General features: G+C 38.6%; 1 long non-coding RNA gene across 1 annotated transcript; it reads left to right on the top strand.

Annotated features, from left to right (window-relative positions):
* Positions 1-17: 17 nt before the first annotated feature.
* LOC310896045 lies at positions 18-26,037 on the top strand. The gene is made up of 6 exons (XR_014581132.1): positions 18-608; positions 2,735-2,877; positions 5,520-5,654; positions 12,876-13,023; positions 15,284-15,417; positions 23,440-26,037. It is a non-coding gene; the product is annotated as an uncharacterized lncRNA (long non-coding RNA).
* Positions 26,038-27,957: the final 1,920 nt, after the last annotated feature.

Here is a 27,957-nt window from a genome sequence, read left to right as displayed (position 1 = left end):
AAAGGCATAGAGAAAAACTGTCCCTTTGGGGGGAAGGTTGGGAGGGATTCAAACATGGGATTTATGTCAAAATCAGGGAAGGAGGAAGAACAGAACAGTGGTTTGGAGAAGGGTCATTTATTCTTGCTTGGCCTTTCCCTTCTTCTTTAGGTACCGGGCTGGGGGAACCTTGGTGAGACCTGGTAGAGCCACGGTCCTACCCTAGTGTCTGTGCATGCACGCTGCATGTGTGTATGTAGATTAGTCTGGTCCTCCTTGATTCTGCATTTGGATAGCCTTGCCTCTGTGCTTTGAACATCACCCACACTACTATTAAGGGTAATAAATGGAGATTGAAGTGTGATTTTTTTTTTTTTTAACACCTCATGAATCTCTTCGGGTTAATGTGGGTGGGGTGTGGTAAGAAGAAGTTAAAGAAGTGAGGACTCCATGAAAGGGGAGGGAAGCTGAAACAGTGGGGCTATTTATTATTTGTTAAAGAGAATGTCAATAAAAAAGTTTAAATTTGGGGGAATTTGTTGGAACATAGTCCATAGAGTCCCCTGCAATCGTCAGGTAGTGATCTGCCTGCTGCAAAACTGCCTCCGTGTCTTAGGGGGAAGAAGGAGGTAAGAAACACACTTTTATTTCCTGTTTAATGAACACAGATTTTTAACAGGTCTAACTAATGATGTTATGAATAAATTTACATTCCCCACCTGTTTTGGAGAACTTGAAATCCATGTTGATCTACTATGAAAACCGATTAGAGATATTATGGATGGTGGGAGGAATCGCACAATTTTCCATGTTTCCTTGTTTAAACTATATTGTGCTAACCAGAATGTTCCTACAGATAATTATGGTGAAATATGACGCGTTATTGATATAAAATCCATAAAGAAAAATGATCACAGTATTTATCTCTGGACTAATGTCCTCTGTCTAAGAGAAACTGTCATTGAGAAGTTCATGGAGATGTAGTGGTATGCTGATAAGAAAACTGTCTTGAAGAGCAGCTCTGCAATAAATACTGAAAGGTTGCAAGAGTAAAAATACCGAGATTAAAATTGCAGCTGATTATGCTGAACGTGGTTTAGGCAAAAGGATTCAAAATTAGCCCAGAAATTGTGACTCACCTCTTGACTTCAACTTCTAAACCTGTTTGCTGTTGTCTGCATTGGCATTTAAACTGTGGTGTTTGTGTGGTGTCACATGTTTATCTGTAGGTATCCATATATCCATATTTATCCTAGAAAACTTTCAGGGTAAGCAGGACCTCAGGCCGGGGGGAGTGGTGCTGCTACTGCTGCAAGTACCATTGTGGATTTGATTTTCCTCTGACCTATGCTGGAAAAGACAGACAGAGATGAGAACAGACTGTGGTTTTTTTTTTTTTTTTGTGTTGTCTATTTGAAATACTTCTATTTGTAAAGAGAAACCCAGAATACATTGGATTCCTTTTTTATTTTATGCTTGCAGCCTCTTAGGGAAATGCTTGGATGCATTTATTGATTTTTGAATACATTTTATCTTGTCTTCCAGTATCCTTTCCTTCCACACAATCCTTCCCTTCCCTCTGTAGTGCTGCATCTATCATATTTCCATGCTGAAAGATGGGTCCATCCCATGGGGGCTTCTACATACATGCAATTTCTAGCATAGCTTGTGAAGTGTTTTTTGTGTTGTCTTCAGAAATATTCTAAAGGATAGAAGAATAACATAAAAATCACAAGAAAGGAAGAAAAGCTGCATACTCGTGCAGTTATGAATCATTTTGATGCCCCAGTGGGGTAGTGTGGAGTAAATTGGAAAAGAAAGCAGCTGGAAGCTTGGATGAGATCTGTGAGTTTTTTTTTTTTTTTTTGGAGGGAACCAAGTGGAGTAAGTGATGCCTTGTGTATGAATTTAATGTAGAGTTTCTAGACAAATGGCAGGATGCCCTGCACTGCCTTGTGTAAATGCCATAGGAGATGAATTAAATGCACTGTAATGGTGTTCCCAGAACAGCTGTTGTAAATAAAACATAAAATATATCGACCCATGGTCTGAAGAGCTCTGAAGTGGGGTCTGTAGGGTGACCATCTGTTAATCTCTAAGTGTATATGTAACAAGAATTTGGGGCATCAACACTTTTTGTGACTTGCTAGAATGTTCGTTTAACACGATGCAATCATTTTCTTCAGTCAGTCACAAGTAATTGTACGTCTCTGAAGAGCAATGTTTGATTTCTGAAGTTTACCCTCTGTCCCATCTATGCTTTGCTAGTAAATTCTATTTTATATCAAGTCCCAGCCTTACCTTGGACATATATACTTCCTCTGGAGGCCAAAAATCTGTTTGTAGACTGGTGACTCCTCAAAGATGCCAGAGGAATGAGGAAGAACAGACATAACCTGACCTTTTATCCTCAGTGTCCTGTACACGTTCTGTAAAACAGGGGAGGTGCTGAGGAAGATGGAAATACCTCTTGGTCCATGGTGTTATTCATATGATAGTGATACTTACTTCCAGCTCTTCTGGTCGTCTGATTCATTTAGTCCAGGTTTCTTGCATCACCAGCATCCAGCCAAAGTGGAGATTCACTTCACGAGTGTGGGTTGGCAGAAAATCAGATGAAATAAGCTGTAAATGATGCTACTGATGGGGAAATAGAGAGACATTGTTTGTTTGACAAATCTTTGGGTAGAATGACATAGTTTTTTCTTATCTTTTTTTTTTTTTTTTTTTAACTGTTGGTCCTTGGGTTCACAAGTTTTTGACGAAAGGCTCATGTTAGTGAGCATGTAAGTGAGTAAATTTCCTACAACCCCTGCAAGAGCTCCAGCTATCAGGCTAAGATGCTTTGGTATTGGAAGCAAGAAGGAGAAATGTTACACCAGGAGAAATTCACTTCAGGTAAATTCTAGATTGTTATACATATGTCTGTATTTATTTTTAATTCTTCTCCGTTGATCTCAGAGTGAAACTTAAGCCTTACTTGTTAACCACCCTGGAAAATTCTTGGGGTCATTACAGGACTTATTTTACATGCTTCTTAACTTTCCTCATGTACTACTTCTGGTGAATGTCCTGGTACTTGATTTGGCTGCCAGTATTTGCATTATGATTTTTTTTTCTTCCTTTAGATTTTTTTTCCCCCTAAATAAGTGCTTATCTAATTTCCAGAAATGCAATGTGATAAAAACTGTGGTTTACTTTCTATTATTTTAAGAGTCTCATTAAAATACTAGCTTCCTTTATAATAATGCATGCAAATAAGCTGAGGTATGAGAAAGATAACAGTCTTAGTGTTGTTTGGGTTCAGTTCCTTGTAAGATCAAAGGTACATCTTGTGAACTTAGATTTATTGCTCTCTTCTCCCAAGCACTAAAGTGATAAGACAAGAGGAAAAGGACTTAAGTTGCACCAGGGGGGGTTTAGGTTGGATATTAAGAGAAATTTCTTCATTGAAAGGGTTGTGAAGTATGGGAACAGGCTGCCCAGGGAAGAGCTTGAGTCACCATTGTTGGGGGTCTTCAGAAAATGTGTAGATGTAGTGCTTAGTGACATGGTTTAATGGTGGCCTCGGCAGTGCTAGGTTAAAGGTTAGACTAGATAATCTAAGAGGTCTTTTCCAACCTAAACAATTCTATGATTCTGTGATTTTACCAGGGTGAGTCTGTGACATCCAACGTGAGGTTATTACAAAGCCCATTGCCTTCTGCTCTCAGGTCTTCTGAAAAGCTGCATGAGGTTTTTGAAGCCTTGTTCACCAATAAATACATCTTAAATTGGTATCGTGCAGAGATATTTAACCTTCACCTTTTGGAGGTGTGATGCAGTGTCTGACAGGGTGAATCAGTCATAAGTCTATCAAGAGACGGGTCTCCTCTTCTTCCATTGACGTCTTTTTGAGGATTAAACAGTTAGTAGGTTTTTCATTTATTTATTTATATCTCTGTTTGCTTTGATAAGTAGAAATAGTTACATTTTACACATCCTCTTTAACATGAGGGTAGATGAGGAATCATTTGTAGTGCTAACAGAACTGATTCTGTGCTCCCCACCTACAAATTAAATCAGAAGTAAAATCCCTTATTTATCTTCAGTTTGCATTGGCTAGATCTGGGTCAGGCCTGACAGACGTGAGGAAGTTAGCTATTTGAATTTTTACTTGAGTACACACCCAGAACTTTACATCCTAAACCTGAGTCTCTCAGCTGAATGGAAATATCAAAGAATGTTCCTGCCATTTCAATGTATTTTTACAACGGTCTGATGACATTCCAAATAGAAAAAAGGTGTTTTTTTTTTTTTTTTTTTGACCACATAGAGTTAGCATTCTTTCAAATAATTCTGAAATATCATTAAATTTGAAGCTTAACAGCAATTCTGATTGTTTTGCACAAGCGATTGCCTCTTTATATTTGTGGTAACTTCCATACATGCATGTTGTGTCAGGGTTAATGGGTGTTTTAAAATAAAGTTCCATGATTCTGAAGGTTAGAAAATAGGTTCTGTTAAGTTTACTTGACTGGGATTTCTATTGTTATGCCCCCTGGAGAAAGGGGAAGGTACTTGTCTGTTGTCTATTCACTAAAAAATTCCATTCCATACTTGAAAATTTTTGTCTGCCTCTAAGTAGTGCTGCAAATAATTTGTTTTTCATGAAACACAATAGAAGGCAGTACATGTGTGTGTTTGATTTATTGAATAGACTACAGACGTCATGGTAATCAGTGCTGATTGATCAGTTAGGACAAATCAGTTTTGGTTTTAAGAAGGGAGGGTAAAAGCAGAAGAAATGTGATTATTTTGGCATGAATTTAGTGATGAAACCATGAAGTTGTTCACTGAAACCTTTAATTATATCTGAAGAAGAACAATTTTTTCTTTACTGTTGTGTTTTAAGCTGCTGAAAAAGGACATGCAGGCATTGTGATTTGTCTGCTCCACTATTAATGGACACCATCCTTGGTGAGGATGAAATTCCTAAATTACAGGCAACCTGCAAGTCTTATCAGATCTTTCCCATGTACTGCTGCATTCTGAGTGGTAATTTGTATATAGTTTGCTTTGTTATCAGGCAATTTTTCCTAACCTATCCTAAGAACCAAAAGGCAGTCTAAATGCTAATGGGCTTGAAATGCACTACAAGAGTGTATCCAAAACTACGTGAGCTATTAGGAAGCAATAAGTATTATAAATATTGCATGTACTTATGGGTTCATTTATTATATTTGGGAAGTGAATCTGTTATGAGATTTTTTTGAGAAAGAGTTCTGTTTGGTATCCGTTTCTAAGTGAGATATATGGCCTATTTCCAGAACAGAAAAATGCGAGCCTAATGGTTCTAATAAACTAATTTAATTTCCATTTCTATTTATTGGGTAAAGGAGAAAATGTGCAAAAGTAAATTAAATTTGGCTAATTTGTTTCACCGTTAATTTTTCATCTTATATTTAGATAATCAAATATATTGCACGTTTCTGCCTTCAGTTTGGCATAGATTGTGTCTGTTTCCCAGTGTTTTTTAAGAGCAGAAATATTCATTTTAGGGATACACTGAGAAAATAAAAAGCCTCCTGGAGAAAGAAGTAAACAAGGGATGTGAAGATGATTTTGAATTACATCTTTGTTTGTCGCTGCACAGCATGGAAAGATGGAGAATTTAAGAAAGCTTCTGTACCCTGGTAATGGTCATAAGTAATTTAGCTTATGTTTTTAAAATTGCATTGAATTGTCATCAGATACGGTTTTAGTACTATTTTCGGACATTGCTAATTCCAATATTTTCAATTTAATTTTAGTTGCAAAGAGATATGGGAAACCATTAATATGTTTCAGTAATTTTATGCATTTTCCCTTAAGTAATAGCACGAGTAGGAAATCAAACCTATGAGAAGATCAAAGACCAAATTTCAGGGTATTGTTAATCATCCTTAGTAGCTCTAGCAAAGTAGTTTGGTTTTGATGAAATTGCTCATGTAATAGGATATTGTTCAGTGAAGACAGAGTCCTACAGTGACAGCAATAGTTTCATTCACATAGAGATATAAAACTTGCTAAGTGCAATTATTCTTTTCAACCAAAACTCTGTGTATCACTATTAAACCTGAGGATGCCTTAGCCTAGCCAGAGAAATCATATTAACTGGTCGGTCGATACCCACGGGGGAATATCTCCAAAATAAGTTATCTGCTTTTGTGCTGATCTTTCAGGGAATTGGACTGATGTTCCCCTGCTCCCGTGAGAGCATTATCTTCTTTTACAGTGGGAGTAGAAAACCACATGTAACATTTGAGTAGGATTGGAGATAGTAAGGAGCAGTGAACATGATTTATAGTTCCACTTACACATTTTTATTAGTGTACAGTATATTGCCAGTAATTTGCAGCTATATGAACCTAACAATCTGTCAGCTTAGCAAGACTGAATAAAGGCAGCGTATTGAATAAAGGCAGTATCCTTCATATGGAGAAAGTGATTTTCCTCCTGTAGTATGTTATTTTAGCACAATATAAGTAGTGCAGCATAAATAACTACTATCTAAGGATTATGACTTTTTGCTGCACTGCAATTTTTAGTATTTTTGTGATTAACTTAAAAATAGGGTGACCAATATGATGTGTCCTCATGGAACCATTGTGTTAGTATGAAGAAGCTATAGACCCCCAAATCTTCTTTAAAACAGTGTTTTTCAAAAATAAGTGAATTCTTTCCTATTCAGGGAAACAGGAAACCTGTTGCTATAATCCTCACATGTAGAACTTGAGAAGGTCGCTGGCTGTGATATGTTGAAGCATGGCAGTTTAAACAGCAGCAAGCTAGTAGATGTTTGCTTAATGCTATGGAAAACCTGTTCAATGGTGAAGTCACCCTGTGAGGTCCCTAACTACTAATTAACAGTTACTTGTTGTTTATTTTGTGTTGTGTAATGATCCATCATGCAATGTACTGGCTGTTTGTCATGTGCAAACATCATCTGCCAAGCCAAGGAGAAACCTCTGCTATGGCCTGCTGTGAGGGCTGGCTGTGCCATGCGTGGGTAGCAATGAGAATACTCTGCTTTTAAAGAAAAAAAGAGAGTTATCATGCTACCTGGAATTCAGATCTTTCAATCCTCTTCATATTTTCAATATCCGGTAGCAGTCCCAGAAGAGTGAATGACTATTCTGAATTCAGCCTTTAATCTGAGTTTGATCCATCTCCTAATGAGTTCAGAGGGATTTCCCCAGTGCTGAGTCAAACATCAATTCACTTAACGGGCATATGACTTTTTCATTTTAAAGTATAAATAACAATACCCTATGCTTCATATGAGACTTGAATGGCTCTTAATTGGAATTACAGTCATGACCATGAAGAAGCAGAAGTAATCATATGCAAATAATGAATTAGCTGAGCCAGCTAAAAAAAGCAAACCCACAAAGCAGTTCCTTTAATCCTTCCAGAAATGTACTTATAGATTTGCCCAATCCCTATGAACTAAGTAGTTTTGCAGCAGAAACCTCAAGAGTGGAAAGAAATTCCTGGAGCAGCAGGTCATTGCAGAGAAGTACCTCTGGGGAACACCCTCATTTGCACATGACCCAGAGCACAAATGTATTGAAGACAGGCCACTAACTGCAAAATTACTATCAGATGCTTGATCTTAACCGTTACCAAAAGGTGATAATCAGCTGAACTGTCACTGAAGCTGTACCAGGTGGAGGTCTCTTCCCCAACTGATGAGGAGGTCAGGTTGGAGCAGATATTGTAGAACTGGGTGTTCTTCAGCTTTTCAAGAATGAAAGATTGGGTTGCACAGTTGTCACCACTAGAAACATCTTTAAGTCAAATACTGCCTTGGTAGCTTTTACAACAAGCTTGCAATCTCTGTGCAGCATCAATAAATCCTTGTATCAAAGGAACCTGCATTTGTTCACTAACCTCTAACTATGGAGGGTGTGAGTTATGAAACAGGATGATTATTCTGCTTCTGTATCTCAGTAAGTGCTGTTGAACAGAAGGAAATATTCATTTTGTCTGCAGCTTGCATGTTCAGTTCACCTCCAAACTTCACAGAAGTCTGGATCTAAATACATGCTATGGGCACTCAGTATTGCTGTAAAAAGGACTGCAGGATAATATGACATCTCTGTCTCTGGTTCTAATTAGAGTGCGTTTATTCCTTGCTTACTTAAAATAATGGAATACAACGTTTTAGCAGCTCTTGAATCTGTACGTAGCAATGCAATTTACCCAGCTAGTCATTGGTACAAAGCTGTGCCAAAGCACACTGTTCATTATGATCATATTACTGAATGATAAATTCTTTTAAGCAAATTCAGTAGTGCAACAAATAGGTAGGATTTTGTTGTTAAGCTGTAAAGACTGTACGAGAAATGATGAGAAAATTAAAATGTAATTGTTCCATAGTGCTAAGTATTTACAGCGTATGGGAAAGGATCTGTGACAAAGTAAAAGACAAAGCGCACCCCCCTGTATCCAGCACCTAATGGTGGTGATGAAGGATGTTTGGAAATGTTGCCTAAGGAAAGTTCCAGTCCAGATGCAGCCAAAGGTTAGGCACTTCTGAGCAGGTCATTCACTCTCGTGTATGGTGTTAGAAAAACATTAAGTATACATCTTACATTTTGAAATTATTCATAACTGTGTTGGCCTTTATTTAATTTTTTTTTCTTTTTCCTGATGTTCAGAGTTTTCATGCCCTCCTTCCTCAACTCTTGAGGTATCAGAGTTGCACCTTAAGCACCTGAAAAACTGTCGGGTTTGGGTTGCATGCAAGAGTGAAACAACCTTGTAGAAATCTCCTCGGAGAAGCTCTGCTCTTCAAAGAGGAGTCTTGTAGAACATAATTGCTGTCTAGTTTTTTTGTTTTCAAAAACCTTTATCAACCCATCTCTGTCTTCTGGGAACTTGACTTGTTGCTGTAATTGAATCAAACAGACTCTTAATTAGCTAGATTCTTTTCAGAAAGGACAACTTATTGGAAAATACAGATTTACTTTCTCCTCATGCCAGTGTTGGGCATGAAAACAAAGCAAGAAAAGTCTTGGACATACTTTTATAACTAAAGTTTCCCTCCCACACACATTCATATCTCCCTTGTTTCATTAGTTTTGGAACAAGATCACCATGCCATGGAAGAGGAAAATTATTTCAGCACAACAAATCTAATGAGCACTTGAAATTGAATGATAAATTCTTTTAGATCATGACCCTTGTCATCTTCTGCGTGACGTGATGTACACAGCCCTAGTATAAAACAGTAAATAAAATAATGGTTGCTTTATCGTACAACACCTATAATTACGGAGGAAAAACCATCAAATATAAAAAATTTACTTCTCAATATACATGTATACATATGGTAGGTCAGTGAGTTGCCTTCATGTCATTAATCACTGACTTTACCTTTAGTAATACAGATTCTTATTCCTAACTTTTCAGGAATTAATTTAGGTATTATTTTAATAAATAAGTAAATAAATATATATATTGCTGTCTAAAGTCTCCTTGCCCTCCTACCAAACCAATTTAATGTAAAAAATATCATTCAAAGGGTTAAATATTGACACAGCTCAGGTCAAGATGTAGGATCAAATCTCAGCCACTTAAGAGCTTCTAGTTTTGCATACCATCTGCAGCTATAGTGTCAATGTATTTAGAGCTTTTCATGGAAATTTGAATCTCAGGATCACAGAATGGTTAGGGTGGGAAGGGATGTCCAGAGGCCATCTGGTCCAACTCACTGCTCAAGCAAGGTCGCCTAGAGCAGGTTGTCCAGGACCACATCCAAGTGGCTTCTGATCTCCAAGGAGGGAGACTCTACAGTCTTTGGGGAAGCTGGGCCAGTGCTCAGTTACCTGCACAGTACCCGAGTACTTTCTGACGTTGAGGGGGAACCTCCTGTGTTCTAGTTTGTGCCCATTGCCTCTTGTCCTGGCACTGGGCACCACAGTTAAACAGTCCCAACTACCTCAGCTTCTCCTCGTAGGAGAGGTGCTCTAGGCCCTTGATCGTCTTAGTGGCCTTCTGCTGGACTCTTTCCAGTACGTCTAGGCCTTTCTTGTACTGGGGTGGCCAGAAGTAGACAGAACACCCCAGATGTGGCCTCACCAATGCTGAGTAAAGGGGAGGATCACCTCTCTTGTATCTGCTGGTGATACTTTGCCTAATGCAGTCATGAATACCAGTAATCTGCTTAGTAGCAAGGGCATGTTGCTGACTCATGTTCACCTTGGTTACCATTAGGACCCCCAGGTCATTTTCTGCAGAGATGCTTTACAGGTGGGTGGCCCTGAGCATACCATGCTTTCAATTTAATACCAACTGGGCTTATTGCCCCCAGGTGCAGGACTCTGCACTTCTCTGTGTTGGAATTCGTGGGATTCCTGTCATCCCACCTCTCCAGCCTGCCTAGGTCCCTCCGGATGGCAGCACAGCCCTCTGGTGAACCAGCCACTTCCCCAAGAGTCCATGCACCTGAGACTGTTTTAAGCCAGAGAATACCAGGGACAGTGAGAATTTTCATGTGGTAGAAAATGCATCTGATTGTTTTTTTTTTTTTGACTGTGCCTAGTTGCTATCTTTCATTTTACCTTTTGACAGAGTTCAAGTTTGTTCACCCTTTATAGACAGCTCTCAGGATTATGATGTGAAGTAGCACCAGAGGCTGGTGTGCTTCCTTAAGGAAAATAACTTCATAAAACCTTTAAAATCTTTTCTTAAACTCAAACTCTAACACAATAGATCAGGAATGTTTGATAGCAGTGAATTTAGTTCATCCCCATTAAAAAACAAAAACAATCACACAAATTATCCAGTTGATCCAAAAAAAAAAAAAAAAGTAACTCTAGGGTCTGGCTTGTTTTTGTAATTCCTGATCTGAGTGTCTCATTTTGTCTTGTCTTCCACTTGTGATCAACTCTGACTTCTTTTATTTCCTATCAGGAAGAAAAGTCAAATTAAGCAACATTTTAGCTGTTATTACATTCCAGAAGATTTTTGTCTGCAGATGACATGACTCCTATAGTCAAGTGAGGCTTGAATATATGAGATGTAGGGAGGTTATTTGAGAAATTCCCTTGTAATTTCTCAATAAAAGCCTATTTTTGTAAAAAAAAAAAAAAAAAAAAAAAAAAAAAAATTGTGGTCTGAAGGTGGTATACTTCTTTTCCCTGATAAAAGCTGTTGAATATGACTGGGATAATCTTTGCTAAAGTTTTTGTTTGCCTTTGAATTTATTTTGCTGATATCAATCTTGAGTATGTATTGAACTCAAATGTTAAATGAGACATAAAGTACTTATAAATAAATATGGCTGTAAAGTGATCACATTTCACATAAATTTCTTGAGAATTAAATACCAGTAATTAATAGGATATCATCTTCTTGCAGTTGGTTTAGGAGTATTTTTAAAAACACCACCACATATGTACCATTGGTCTGGGGATGGTACCAGACCTAATAAATAACTTGGCAGTTTTGCAGTTCACCTACAAGGAAAGAGACTGCAGTGATATTTTGCTTGAATTTATCCTGCTTCAACTAAAAGGGTTTATTTCAAGGACACAGAAAGGACACTTTTTTTTTTTTTAAATGAAATTTTTCCTCCTAATGGTACCTATCACAGCCCAGAGTGTCTGTGGTTGGGCTGCAGATCAAGTAGATTGCCTGAAGCAGGAACTCATCCAGATCCTGCACTGCGCATGTGGAATCACACACCAGGATACTAGCCAGTATGCTTTACCCGGTCTCCTATAAATTATGTATAAGGTTTGCAGTGAAGTGGTGCCTAGGGTTTATTTGTTCTGATTTTCATTGCAAACACCTAGGAAATGTCTTTAAATATCCTTGGTCATCATATTGTGTCCTACTCTCAGTGTATGATACAATAACTTAGGAAAGAGATAGATGATGACTGTACTAAAAATGTACTGTAGATCATACAATAGGTAGCTTGCAGATCAAAGAAGTGAAGTGCAGGAAAATTGTTAACTAAAAAAGAACACCCAAATTGTTGGTCAGAATTTAATCATGTTATAAAAAAATTCTGAGTAATGAACAAAATGTTGAAATAAGATTTACTGCTAGCTTCAATGTGGGCAGGGGAAAGCAAATTATTTTGACAATATCTTTCTATTTTTTCCTGTGCACAAAGGAATGAGTTACTGGGTGAGCTGAAATGGACTTTGCAGATTCAGTGGCCTTGTGAATATGTATGTCCTCACATACAGATTGAAGTCTGTAGGTCTGCCTGTAACATTGAGGGTAGACAGAAATAGGACTTAACATCATGAGCTCCTGCTTGACAGCTCTTGAATGCTTGGATCCTGCCACTTTCACTGCATCCTGTAAAATATTTTTCAGTAAATATATAAATATTTTATTATTATTTAAAAGTAGCATTTTAAAATGCTGATGAAAGCTCAATGAGTTGCAGATCCTCCAACAAATACAACTGAACGTATGTCCTAAAATGTTCCCAATATGAGGCTAGTCCCTAATTCTGAGGTTCAGTATGTTCGTATCTCATATGGCAGTTTCAAGGTGAAACCTAACCAAGTGGGCATGGCATTTTCTGTAAGGTCCGGAGTCTTCAAAACTAGTTTTACATTTTAAGCTGATACTTCTTAGAAATAGCTGCACTCTGGGAGGACCCGGTGGGTTTTTCTGTTTGGGAAGATCATTGGTAAAATAAACTTGTTTTATTAGAGGTAATCAGCAGAAATGGAATGACAGATGCTTTCTGTGATACACTAAGAAGATGTGCTGTTCCTTGTATGCTGTTTCTATATATATATATATATTTAATTTAATTAATACACTTCTGAAATATGTGATCACCCTGCTATGGATGAATATAGGATATTGCCTGTACCCTGAATAGTTTACTCTATTTTGAGGCTTCTTGAAGCTGGGCCGCTCCCTGCCTACTGCAGACCAGTTGCCAGAGCACACAAGCTATGAGCTGGAGCACACGAGCAGCAGGAAGAGCAGCTGCTGTATTTGCAATCAGGTGGCTAATCCAGAGCGCTTACTGTGTGGGTTCTGGTAAGCAGATAGTTCCCTGTTTCTTTTTTTTTTTTGAAATGTTGTATGCTACTCTCTAAAGCCGGTGCCAGTCTTGTATAATATGTGCACAACCATTAGTTACCACAATCAGAAATAGGGAGGGTTATAGAAAATTTGGAATAAAAACTTCATGGATAACAGCTAGATTCAGTAAAATAAATTTCTTTCACTTCTTTAGGAAGAAAGCTGAGATTTTTTTTTATCACTATCCCGTAGAAAGGCATCCTTTTCCATTCTTACACTGAACATATATTAGCCCCCAAATTCATCTGAGTGAATGTGAATTCATCTGAGAAGAATTCATCTGAGAAGAATTTCAAATGCCAAGAAAGAGGTCAGAAGAGGTAGGAAATGAATGGAAAATGAAACTGTGCCACAGTTAGGAGGGGATCAAACAGATACAGTTAGAGATTGTGTCAAATGAAGGAATAAGACCAAAATACCACTCTGATTTTGGCATTTTTTTTACATGTAGATATAACTGAGCAGTTATTTCTAATATTTAATTAGATATTATAGAATTAAACCTGTATTTAAAAGTATGAATTATTATTATTATTTTTTGGTTATCCTTGAAAAGATGCTTAGATTTTATTTTTCCACATTTATGAGCTTTTACCAAAATAATTTGATGTGTATGAGCTCATTACATTTATTACTTACCTCTAGGAAAGGAGCAGAATTTTTAGATTTAATTAATTTTAAATATTGAGATGTATTTCAGATACTGTTAAGATGTCAAAATGTATTTCAATAAAACTATTTTTTTTAAGTCTAAAAGTCACATTTAAAAATGTTGAAAAAGTTCAATGTTATGGCTTTTATACTTTTATTGTTTTTTGTTTAGAGAATTGCTGTCATTCATCAGCATTCATGCCTTTCTAAGCAGTAGTTAGAGGAGCACGTTTTCAGCTTGGTACATCTGTGATTCTGTAATTGTATTTTCATACAGAAAACTAAATGTGATTGAAAGGGTAGACATGCTACACTATTGCTATCCAGTGACAAACATACATATCTGACTTTCCAATTACATAATATATAATGCTTTTTAATATTTTGATATGTAATACACAAATGCTTTTATAGAAATTGCTCGTCTCATTTAAAAATATATATATTTTAAATAGTGCTTATCACATAATCTAGAAAACTGATGTTTCTGCAAGCTCATCATATTAGCTATATGATCCTGGAAAATGACAGGAGAATAACGGACAGTAAATGACATTTATGCACATGGTTGATTAACTGTCTCTGGCTTGCTGTGCAAAGCAGTTGCGTGATCAGGTCAATCTAAGTGCCTGTTACCAGTGGCAAAGCAAAATAACCATTTGCTTAAAGAAAGTTAGGCAATCAGCTGTTTACCCTTTCAGGTTTTCAGTAATTGTATAAAAAATTATTTTCTGCTGGTTGCAGTCAAACATGAAGTCTTTTAATGTCCTAAAAGGAAATAATAATAACACTTAGAAAATGCATAAAATAACCTTTGACGTGAGTCTCTTGAAAACAGCAAGTTATTAATTTTTTTTCATCTGGCATTGTTGTGCACTTAGAGCATTTAGTTTTCCACTTAGATGGAAAATCAGGAACGTATACATCTAGCTAGGAATATATTCTGTGAAATTACTTGGCTTTTTATCATAGGTAGCGCCATAACAGTTGCTGGTACCTGCTGTGTTTACCGACTTACCCAGTTAACATATCATTGAAAGTTCTTTGTACATTGTTAAGATTTGAAATGTTAAGTCACGCTGATTTCTGAATATGCATAAATGCAATCTCTGGTGGAAGGAGAGTTTGAAACACTTATGAATTCTGTATTTTTTAAAAAATGAAGCAAATACCTAAATATGCTGGATCTGACTTCTTTTTCGCCAACTGTGATGGAAATGCTTATAACATCCTGGTAACAAGAGACCTTGTTAAAGCCTAGATGGAAATGGAATAACAAGCTGCTGTAGAGGAGAGTGTTGCTTGTTACTGAGGTATATACATTTGCTAACAGATATGTTCTCCTCCAGTCTAATTTGTTTCTAAAAAGTAACAGAAAGATAGAATTGCATTAGTAAGGGTTATTCTGTCAAAAGTACTTTAGAATTGTCTTGGATATCTTTCAGTGCTTAGGGTGTAGATTGTCAGAGATTTGTTAGGAAAGAATTCTAGGTATTGTTCCCATTAATATTGTAAAGGTATTGTATAAAACAATGACATTTTATGGGAGTGTTTTGTTATGTAGGATTGATCCCCTGAATGAGGATGCCCTTAATGTCATTCTGGAGCTCAAGAACTGGGACAGACTGCCTCCAGCTGCAAAGTGAAACCTTCTAGGCCACAATGAGGACATCTCAGGGGCTTCCAGCAGACCCTTTGGTAAGCATACATCTGGGGAACCCCTCTATGTGCACCACTCTCCAGAACATCAATGGTGCTAAATGCAATGTGCTAATGCACAATGGCATCAGCAGGTCAAATTATCAATAGCAATTGCATGTCCAGAAACTGGGAAGCAGAAATAGCACTTTTTTTTTTTTTTTTTTTTTTTTACTGGGTTTACGTAGCAAGGCTTTGGTAGCAGTGGGGCTGCAGGGGTGGCCTCTGTGAGAAGATCCCAGCAGCTGCCCCTTGACAGATTAGCGCCAGCTCCATCTGGATCCAAGAGGGACCTGCTGCTGGCCAGAGTTGACCCTTTGAGTGGCATTGGTTGGACCTCTGTGAGAGCAGATTTAAGAAAGGGATAAAAATCCTGCTGGGCAACAGCAGCTGGAGGAGCAAGGAGTGAGAAGCAGCCCTGCAGACCCCAAGGTCAGTGCAGCAGGAGGGCAGGAGGTGCTCCAGGCAGGCAGCAGCAGTTCCCCTGCGGCCTGTGGAGAGGCCCCTGGTGGAGCAGGCTGTCCCCCTGCAGCCCATGGGTCCCACACGGAGCAGATCTCCACGCTGCAGCCCATGGAGGAGCCCCCGGTGGAGCAGGTGGATGTGGCCTGGAGGAGGCTGCGGCCCATGGAGAGCCCCCGCAGGAGCAGGCCCCGGGCCGGAGCTGCAGCCCGTGGAGAGGAGTGGTTGTGGTGGAGTTCAGATGCCCAGTAGGGTAAAACCACCACACCTTTATAGAAATAAAAATGTATTTGAATGCATTTCACTCATCACAGTGTTTAATTCATAGTTAGCTTGCTTTAGGGAGGTATTTGTAGTATGGGCTACATATCCACGTCATCATAAACATGTCTATACTGGTACGTACACCTATATATTCTCCAAGTACAATTCCCAGCTCTGTGATGGGGTGAGGACCTGGGATGGGGTGACGTGTCCTGCCTGTCTGTATATGCATGTGGAGGTGGGAGCTGTCAGGGGTGTGCCCCAGGAACTGGGTGTACTTCAGCCAGGTTTCTGCTGTGTGTGGAAAATAAAGTGTGGGCAATGAGCATAAATTCGTACTGCACCTTCCTAAAATGACTTGTTCATCCTTCTGGAAGACCGAAGGGAAGATAATTTGATTACATTTTTGAGGCAATATCCCACTGGCTTTGTTTATTAGTTTTTAAATTTGATTTGTATTTCCAATGAAGTGTCTATCCTTCTATGTTAGCAGTTGCCAGTAATTAAACCACAAACCACACAAATTATCATAATAAATATTTACAGCTCATTGTCACTCCTATAGTCAAAACGTGGTCAGCCAAATAAAATTCAATAACCTGTATAGAACAGTGCTTGCCACATTTACCCTCCAAGGAAGCAGCTTCAACATATGGACTTAGCAATATGACTTATGCATTGTTATTGAAAAACTGGGGGATAAATGGCTGAGTTTCAGACTCATTTCCAAAAAAAAAAAAATTGTTTGAAAGGCACTAAATTGTGTTAATGTTATTAAAAATGACTTTCTTTGGGATATTATTTTAAATGCTAATTAGCATATTTTTTTGAGTGAAAAAGGGTTTTACTTGGGGAAATTTATTTAGCGTCCTTTCTTTGTTTCCATTACTATTTGAGACTCTGCATTTAAAAGCATTGTCACATACATTCACGTTTCTTTGTTTGTGAGTTACTTACCTTGGTAGATAAAAGCCATGAGAAGGAGTCTGCAGTTAACATTTTTTTTAAGGAACACATTTCACATGAAGCAAGGATGTGGCGGGCAGCTGGTGTTGCCCAGGCTTTTGGGAACTGTCCTTGGTTGTCTAACTGAAATTATAGCAGACAAGCAGCTACATTGCACAGTGAATGCACAGTCTCCAGTAACCAGACCCTAAGAGAGGAGAAAGGAAAAAAGAGTCAGAAGTTTTCACATTTTTATTCTTTCAGCCAAGAGCAATCAGGGTAGGCAGGCCAGCTGCTGTGCTGAGATACAGCCTTTCCCACTTGAAAAGTACTAAGCACTTGCATTGAGATAAGCTTGTCACATGGCTGAGCATAGGAAATTAAAAATGAAGGGTTTGTGCTGACAAGTTCAAGAACTGGTGTTCACACCTCCAGCTGATGTGTGTCCCTGGCATACTGAATTTACACTCCTGCCTAATTAGGCACCTGACACCACTGACCCTTCTGCACTAGAAGAGCAGCTGCTGCTCTTCTGCTTCTTGCACCAGCTCGAGACTGAGCTGCTCGTGGTCAGCCTGGACGCTGCTCTAGCAAGGATATCTGCATCTCTGTGTACTTATGTCAGGTTGTAGCAGCCTTTTCTGTCCAGACTTCACAGCCAGCCCCTACCATGCAAGAAATCGTTCAAGCACTGGAACAGGCTGCTCAGGGAAGTGTTGAAGTCTCCATCCCCGGAGTTATTTAAGAGATGTGTGGATGTGGCACTAACAGACATGGTTTAGTGATGGGACTTGGCAGGTCAGGTTGATGGTTGGGCTTGATGGTGTTGAAGGTGTTTTCCAGCCTAGATCATTCTATGATTCTATGAAAAGGGACAGACAGGGACTCCTGGGAGATACAGGTCCTCTAATGGGGTATAAGGAGCCATGTGTAGCCAAATGGCTCTGCAAGCAACCAGCTCAGATCCTGCATTGTTAGTTAACTGTGGAGGGGCACTGACATGCCTATCCTGGCTCCTCCAGAGCTACCTGGTACGTCTGTTTCAGCAGGGGTGTGTGGAGCGACCACAGGTCATCCCAACTAGCTAGATGTGGTGCAGATGCTTACCCTCTGTCAGACAATAGAGGCGAGGTCTTCTGCAATTGCTCATTTGGCAATCAGTACGTGTAAGGTAACCCTTGTAAGAATGGTAACACTACCAAATGTGTTGTTTTGTTTTATTTTGGATTTCTGGAATGTGATGTCCATGTCAATAGTAAGAAGGTGTTGCTTGTGGCTTGCAGGCACTGGAGTACTTCCCCAGAAAAACACAGCACAGCTAGGGTTTTAGAGTAAGCCATCATCCCAAGTTAAAGTGGAATGTTGATTGCCATTTTGAAAAGGGGAAAATCAAGTTCTGAAAGCAAGTAATGGTAAAATACTTCATTTATGTGGTTTCTGAATTTGCACTAGCTATTTAAGGCATTTGTCAGTGGCATTATGAATTGTTAAGTTTGACTTTTCTTCTATGAATGTTTTAACATTGTTCATCAGAGATAATAAATAAATCTTTGTATTGCAATTCAAGGAAGGAAGCAACTATAGGATCAACAGTACCGTTGTTGTTGTTGTTGTTTCTCCATCAAGATGCCTGGAAATGGACTCTCATCTTTTTAATAGAAAGCACCACTTTCTTTCATGTGTATACTGTGCTGTGCTTCATGTGGGACTTTCTCTGTCCTTCACCCTGAAGGTTACTCAGTGAAGTATGGAAGTAAAAGGTGACATAGTAAAAAACATTATTTAAAAAAAAAGTTTAAGCTTTTTCTTTGAACCCCTGCAGTTTTTTTTTTTTTTTTTTTTTTTAAGGAAGTGGGTGATGTATTCCTACAGCAAAAGAAAAAGAGCAAACTCCTTCATATGTGGTGTAACTTCTGAACTGCAGTGCACTTAAAGGTTGATAAATTGAGAAGTGTCAGTGCAACCTCCAGATTCTTTTCCACTTTTACATCTAAAAGGTCTGTGTTTTTAGTCACTTGATGTGTATGCAGCAGTCTTCAAAGTAAGCTGTATATTAAATAGCAAGTATGCAGTGGAAGACTTTTCCAAGAAACTGATTTCTTCTGCGATTCATAGCAGGACTTCCATTTTGCAGCATAAAATGTATCGTAGAATACATGAATATTATGATTGAAATAAGGAAAGCAAACATCACTTTAAAAAATATTACTCATGTTTTTGATTGCATATGTGACTAAATGGAATTACTTTATGGTGGTACTGAATGATGTTGAATGCAGTTAATTAATGTGGCAGGTTGGAGCTAAGATTTATGTTTGGAAAGCTACTGCCTTTTGATTGAAAACAGCATCAAAAGTATCAAAGTGCAATAGACTTCATTGCTTTTTGGATACCACCATAAGAAGTAGTATTTTTATTGGTGAGATGTGCTAAAATCCCTATCCTTGCATTTACAGTGTGATAGAAGTATCATTATCCTGCATTTACTGCTGAGACTTCTGTACTTTATTGATAAGTCGTATGACTTACCCACTGGGACTTGCCACTGGGACTTCCAACATTAATCCCCTTGTTCAACACAGGAAAGTAACCAATACTTATCTGTAGTTATTACATTACATTAAATGTGCAGCATAGGTTGTGTAGTTCCTATATGTTATATTGTATTAAATTACACATTACAAAAGGTCTTGGTCTATGAAATGGACCATGCCTTAGCTTCTGGGAGCGTGACTGTAAGCTCCTGACCAGCTGCATTAATTGTGCTTGGGCTTCCGTAGCGGTAAAATATGTTCTTACTGAATTCAGACCAGTTTTATTTTATGTGTTGGGTTTTGTTTGCAGTGACAATGCCACCAAGCTTTGTTGAATGTTAAAGTTTTTTCATTAAAAAACCAGATTGTTCTAAAGTCTGTATCAGTTGAATGACGACGGCAGATAAGAATAGATTGTTACTGTTCCACAGAGAACAAAGCTGTTACATGCCGATCACTGTTGTCCTCAGTACAGTGTTGTTTGCAGATAAACACTCTTCATGGTTCCTGTAGCAATTTTAAATCCGGAAATATTTTGGAAAACATGACCCATCAACATGTTAGTTCCAGGTCTTTAGAAGCTGTAAATATTAGCTCAAAGCGCCTCTTCTACCCCATTTCTCCCTGTTGGTCAGGAAATTAAATGAAAATTATGATTCGAACACAAAGGATTGAAGAAATTAGTATTTTTGCTTCATGAACTGAATATTTAAAGTTTATATTTTTATTTCCTCTGATTCTAGGAATGGCAAATATTCTCATATGATTACATCTCAAGAGTGATCATTTAAAAAGACATATACCAAATGTTATGTAACATGTAATAAATACCATGAGATTCATCAACATTGGTGATAAATTCAGTCTGGATATCAGAAGAGTTTGTCTTTTTTTTTTCTTGGGAGGCATTGCAGCCCCTATAACCACAGTTTCTTTTACATAAAAAGAATTTCAAAGTCCTGGGTGAGGTACATGGATTTACAGAGACAAAATTTGGAAACAACTGATTGATTGTTCAATTGATTGATAGGTCAATTTGATCACAGCAGGTGCCTCTCCAACCTGAACCATGAAAAGTAAGTAAACTGAACTAGGTTTCTTTTTCATAAGTAAGTCAGAAATGATTGCAGTTAAAATTTCAGATTGCTTTGGGATAATCTAAATAGAGAAGGAGTTCTAGAAGTGTTTGGAGGCACTGGAATGGCTGTTGGCACTAACTGGTTCCCAGGAATATGCAATGTCAGGCTTGAGCATGACAAAAACACATAGAGGAAACCACAGATGCCATTTTGAATAGAATATATATTAAAGACTGCTAGTTTGTTCTTGACTCATACCATCTGCTCTATTTTTTTTTTCAGATGTGCAAGTTATTTGTCATGTCTAGAGAGGTATTTTAGGAATATTTCTTAATTTTAGATCAATGTTTTATTCATTATTTTTGGAGAATTGCTAAATTATAATTGATTTGGGTCTTTGATGAGCATTTATGGTGGAAACAGCTTGCATTCTGAAACTACTGGACTCAAGTATGGTCAGAAGGCTGGAGCACCTCTCCTGTGAAGACAGGCTGAAGGAGAGGTTGAACCAGGTTGTAGTTGTTCAGCCTGGAGAAGAGAAGGCTCCAGGGAGACCTTACAGTGGCCTTCCAGTACCTAAAGGGGGCCTACAGGAAAGCTGGGGAGGGACTCTGTGTCAGGGGGTGTAGTGATAGGACAAGGAGTAATGGCTTTAAACTAAAAGAGGGTAGGTTTAGATTAGATGTAAGGAAGAAATTCTTCACTCAGAGGGCAGTGAGGCACTGGCACAGGTTGCCCAGAGAAGCTGTGGATGTCCCCTCCCTGGAAGTGTTCAAGGCCAGGCTGGATGGGGCTTTGGGCAGCCTGGTCTGGTGGGAGGTGTCCCTGCCCATGGCAGGGGGTGGGAATGGATTGGGTCTGGTCTGAAGTGGAAAGGACTTCAGGCTGATCCTATCTGAAATTGGGGACATACATACAATTTTGTTTTCCAGTTAAAGCTCTCAAATATATCCACATTGTATTTTATAAAAGCTCTTGTTGCTCTGCTGCACTCCTGTTCCTGAAATAAAGGTCACACAATTACTTATGGAAACCACGTAACCACAGGCCATGCATTTCGGGGAGCGGACAGCAAAGATACAGTGTGTGATCGTCAGTTGCTAAGTAGACAAACAAGAAAATGAAATACCACCTTTTAATAGTGAAAAGGTTATGCTAGACTCTGATCAGAAATTGTTTTTATTTTCCTGTCAGCCAACAGACATGATGTAATGTCTGCACCTGAGTATTTTGTTAATTAAATTAACCTTTTCTTCCATAACTCACCTCTTTGTCAGTTAGCCAAAAAGGCAGAAGCTGCTTTTATGCTACATGAGGCCTTCTCCTCTAGTTGCTTTCCTTCTTACTCAGACTTTTCTCAAATCTATGTTCTCTTTTCCAGAGATTCAGCTCTGACATCTTTTGCAGGTTCTTTTGCTCCCCTTCTTCTCTTAGCTGTTGATAGCTGTTGCCAGAAAGCCTGATGTTGATTCCTTTCATGCTTTTCAGCCCACTTCAACTTGAGTTCAATCTGTGTTCTTTGTTATTGCATCGCACTTATCCCATCTAAAGAAACAGAAATCTCCTTTGTAGGCAAGTTTCAAGCAAGCCTCCCTTTTCAAACTAGCCTTTTTACTTCCTGCAGTCAAATTCAAATCAACCTTCTAAAAGTTATGAGGCTTGACTGTGACATCACAAGGTACCTCCAGAAAGGAAATAATTTCTTAGATATGTATGCCTTTAAATATATTCATGTTTTAACTGGAAAAGGGGTTGGGATCACGTTTCTGATTTGGCTTGAACCACCAGGTTATTGAAGGCATAAATTTACTATGCTGCGCTGGCAGAGGGGTGTGAAGGAGGCTTCTTAGTAATTAGGAACGGAGGCTAGCAGCATTTGTCTCTAATGAGAGGCTTCATAGAAGATAGCGAGAAACAAGACTTTTCTGTAAAGAAGTCAAAAGTGCAGGTGGGAGAAGACAAATCCTTCTAGAGGATTCAGTCCAGTGAAAGTTTGCTACCTCTGCTGCCAGGCAGTTAATTTTTGTGCTCTCTAGCCATATTTGAGACAAGAATTTCAGTCTTGTATTAGGATATGCTACTACTCTGTTGTCATGAGGTTTGCTTTGGAGTCAACGCACCTTTGCAGGTCTGTTAGTGTCTCTTTTATTAGCACACTGTGTGTCCTTTGTCCAATCGCATAACAATATGGTAGATGCGAGGAAAGCATTTGTCATTTTATATCATGATTGGAAGAAAAAAGTTTTCCAGTGAATGGTTTCTCATTTCACTTTGAAGCATGCGAGATAATGATTCATATATGCTCTGTACAAAAACATAACTAGGAGTCTTAGCAGTCCATACATCCAGAGAAGTTAAGCTGAAATAACTTGAACAATAATGGATGACTCAGGGTATTATTTAATACTTGTTCTAAAAGTGTCTTCCCCTATGCTACCTTTTTGTGTTGTTGCTTGACTTACTTTTTTCTAGACTTCCTTTTGTTTTCTGGTAATGGTGCATGGGCTTCTCTCTCCCCAGGCAGGTAGTTCTTTTAGGCTGGTTGGATGAAACTTTCTAATTAAGGATAAAATGTTTCATTTCTTTGGGATCTGTCATAATCAGGCAACAACAAGTTAACAGTATAATCCTGTGTTTCTACTTACTGTTTGATTTTTTTCTTTTTTAATTCAAATTTTTTCAACCTTTCTTCCTTTCCCTGCCTCACATTTGTTATCTTGCGATGCCGTTGGTTCTAGAGAGTGAGCGTCTACAAGGTGACCAGTTTGCTTGGAAACAGCCATTCACAGCTTGTCTGCAGGACCCACGTCTTCTACCAGCCCCTCCAGGTGGTGCCCGGCAATGACACTGCCACTGGCTCGACTCTGGGGCTCTAGATGTCATGATGGCAATTAGCAGACACCGGAGAAAAGCTACTGTGAATATATTTTTTGTAGCAACGTCGTCTCATGCTGCAGTTTTATACCGTAGCCGGAGTTCGCAGCAAGTTCTGTGATATGCTCTTGTAGTTTTCTAAGTCTGCAAAAGTTTTCTATATTTGAAAGCTTTTTTCTTTTTTTTTTAAGGAAAAAAGGTGTGATCAGGTGTATAAATATTTACTATAGGTAATATATGGTGCTTATATCAATGTCTAAGTTAACAGTTAAACGGTTTTGCACTTGACATACATAGCTATGGTTTGAAATGCAGCCTCTGTGAATTGCATCTGGAGATTGAACTGGAGAAATGGAATGATGCTTTGCACCTCACATTAAATCACAATTTCAAATGTCTTTTTCATCCTGAATGATAATTTTGCTAGTTAATTTTAATGTGATTTGCAGTATATTGCAAATACTAGCTATAAAACGAACATCTGCAGGAATTTTGTTATCCTCATGTAAAAAAGTCTGTTTTACCCTCATGATGTCCTCATCATGATTTCTGTGCTTTGTACATATCTTTGTAAGATGGAGAAGGATGGGATAGCAGACCAGGAATTTCAGAAGGGTGGTGAGGAGAATGTTTTATGGACTTTACTCTTCCAGACAGCTCCATGCCTTTCAGCTATATGCAGGCTGTCTTGAAGCAGGATGAGAAACCAAATCTACAGAGAATCATAGAGTGATCTAGGTTGGAAAAGACCTTGAACATCATCAAGTTCTGACCTACTGAGTCCCATCATTAGAAGAATCTCCTTAGTGCCACATCCACAACTCTGTTAAGTTTGTCTTCCTTTTCTTCAGGAGAAAACACTTGATTTCAATATGGAATATCAAACTATGTGGTGGTGTTAGCAGACAGGATTTGGGAGATGCTTGTGACTAATCACTTACTGAGAGTTCCATAATGACTGTGTTATGAAAGTTTTCCAAGATAAATTTATTCGTTTCAAAGGCTCTCCTAGAACAATAACTAACCACAAATTTTGCTAGGCTTATTAAAGCATTTTATGTTTTACCTGTTACGTAGATGAATTTAGGAGGTAGCTTCACAGTTTTTTATAGCTTCACAGTTTTCTACTCCCGTTTGCTGGGCAAAGCATTTCAAAGTTTATGCTTTCTTCACAAAAAGAAAATGAATTATGGAAACAATCACATCCTTGTCTCTGTATAAATTGCAGCATAAAATCTGATTAACTTGTGAATTTTTTGTGTTCAAATATTTGCTTATGTACTATGCTGTACCAAACTGCAGATTTTCTTTGCTAGTACGTAATACTCATTTTGCAGTCACTGATATCAATACTTTTTCATTGCAACACTTTTCTTGATAAATAAACAATGTCAGAGAAAAAAATGTATTGGAGAACTCCTATCAGACCAATTATATTTTCATTTTATAGTAGTTTTCACTTTATGCTTTCCATATTTTTAGCTAAAAATAGAGCTGCTCTGAACCCTGTCCAGCCAACCTGGCTTTAGAAGCTGCACATTCTGTTCAAGCCAGTTGCTGGTGTCTGTCCCTAGCAGGTGGCAGAGAGAGATATCTCAGCTTAGGACGGACCTGTTTGTGGTGTTCTTTCTAGTTAAAGAGATGCTTCACTACTAGACGCATAAACTCAGGTGAAATATCACTAGCAGGTTGTTAATGGCTTGTTTTATCCTCTTGACTTGTTGTTTGACCATATGTTTTCTACCTACTTGTGATGTCTGATAAACGAGGGAAATTTCTTTTGGAGATTCTAGTTACTCAAACCTGGTATGAGTTTTGGCTGCATGCATGAGGGATGTATGCCAACCGCATACCTAAGAGCATTCCTTGTGCTGCTCTGTGGTTCTGATCGGTCATTCCAGGTGTGTTGTGTCTTCTTTATTGACAACCTGTCCAATCCCCCCTTTTTTTGAAAGCAAGATGATAGAAAACCAAGGAAAATAATATGCCTCATCAATGGACGATTAGTGGGAGGAGAATAGGAAGATATATTGTTTCTAAATCCTGCAAGCTATCTGATGCTCTAAAATGTGGTAATTACGGTAGTTGGGGTAGTTATCTTAGTGGTACTATTACAAATATTATAAATGTATTAAGGACACAACAAAGAAGGTAACTATGCAGGAAGGGAATTTCAAGACAAGGCAGGACTGCCGTGATGTTGCAAATGGACTCTGCATATACAGCCAGCAAAATGTGTCCCAGAATCTGAATAAAATGCCAATCTGTTGGAGAAACATTTAATCTTGTCATAATGTCTATAATGAGTGAGTGTAAAGCTTCTCTTTTTAAGCTTTTCCTGCTCCTAATTACCATTACTCTGTTAATGGCAGGAGTAGTTTTATTTCAAGGTTGAATTGGTCTGGCTTTGTTTGGATTCCAGCCACATGGTTTTGCTAGCTCTTTGTGAGATTAAGAAGTCCCTTGCTATCAGATACTGTTTCTGTGTGTAATTACCTATACACGATGATTCAATCACCTCTCAACCTTCTTTTCAACAAGCTGAATAAATTCAACTGCACTTTGTAGGACTGTATTGAAGGAAATCCCCAGATATCTTTTTTACACATTTAACAATGTCAGGGCAGAAGTAAGGTGCTCTCATTTGCTGTTGATATATATTCTTCCATATATTCTTGCTAACTAGCATGTGTATACTCACATTCGTAGAGACATAACACACATCAAATACTTGTTCACAGCAATGTCCCTTTCAAGGTATTCAAACACACCTTAAAAAGGGGGATAATTGTGCATTCTTTCACTGTACAGGGATGGACATGTGCCTCCCTCCCTGGTGCTGGGATGAGCTTCTCAGTCCTGGGACTTGAATGCTGGAAAGCAGTTTGTCTCAACAGGGGAAACAGCGAGCCACTTACCTCTGGCTAATTAGTGTCAAAGACAGCATAAAGATTAGTGTTTATCTAACCTATTTCTGGCTTTTTGGAGTTTTGCTAAATGGAAATTGCTTAGCTGAGTTTCTATTTCAGTCATGTTAATCACTTTTGAATGCAGCAAGATTTTGCCATGGTTGAAATTTTGTGTCACATCCCTGGTATCAGGGATCCCTTGCTCTGGGGAGGGAGATAGTGTTTTTTTTTTTGTTTGTTTTTTTTTTTTTTGTCAGAGGTGGACAATTTTCTGGTCTGGGCAAGAAGCTCCCCAGGAATGTAAAAAGTGAAATATTTGCCTTTAAAACAGTGCAGTTGATGCATATAAAGCAGAGGCTGTCCAAGTTTTAGGAGCCTAATTTCCTGAAGGGCTACCTGCACAGAGCATGTTCTGTTTGGGAGAAAGCTGGATAAGATCCCCTCTCAGCCTTCTCTTCTCCAAGCTAAACAGGCCCGACTCTCCCAGCCTCTCCTAATACGAGAGATGTTCCAGTTCCCTAATCATCTTCACAGCCCTCCTCTGGACTCACTCAAACGCAACGTGGAAGGCAGGACTGGGTAGGTCTGTGACGTGGGTCCAAAGATTTCAACACTGTTGTTTGCCCATATGAATAACGACAGAATTAGTTCTGACTTCTTATGAAAATCCTGACAGAATGACACCCATACAAATGTGTTAGAAATACTCAGGGAGGGAAGGAAGGGAGAGAGTAAGACGGCAGACTCAGGTATTCAAGATACCAGGAAAGGTTAGGCTCTACCAAAGTCATCTGCAGTTTCTCAGCAGAAAGACAGGTTTCTCTCTCCATTCGATTTGGAGATCAGCTCTCCTCCTCCAGCTGCCTGTGGTTTGAATCTTGTATATCTTTCTGTGGTTTCTTCCCCTAAAGTAGAAAAGCCACAAGGCCCATACAGGCAGAAGCTAGGCAACCTGTACAGGAGATCCTAATGTAGACAACTCAAAATATATAAATAATATATGCAGGGGTTGGCAGCAGGTGTGACCGAAATGCCAAGCCGAATGTTGCAAGGAATAATGTCAACTTTAGGGAGCTACCAAAATCAAAATCTGTTTCTATTGATTTCCCTTAGAACAACTCTACCTGAGATTGTTATCAACCCTCCTGAGCATCCTGAGTTTTTGTTCTCTCAGACTTTAGCTGCCTTGCTGCAAAAGATGATTTGCATCTCAAACTACCAGAAGCCTTGGGACCGCAGAGCAGTCATATTACCGGGCGATTTTACCCTGGGGAGGAACTGCACTGACTGCAGCTTTACTTTAACAAGAGCTCAGACTTCAGGTTTGGGAAGAGGTGGAGAGACTGGAAGAGTGGAGGAAGCCATATGAGAGTAATTTTAACCTTCAAAGTGTATTGTATGTAGGTTTTTGATGTTACAGACGGGTGTCAGTAGGATTTCTGTGCCTGAAAAAAAATAATCTTAAAGGTGGTG

The sequence above is a fragment of the Anser anser genome (assembly GCF_964211835.1).
Source record: "Anser anser genome assembly, chromosome: 3".
Classification (NCBI taxonomy): Eukaryota; Metazoa; Chordata; class Aves; order Anseriformes; family Anatidae; genus Anser; species Anser anser.
This window is presented reverse-complemented; position numbering and strand designations above follow the sequence as displayed.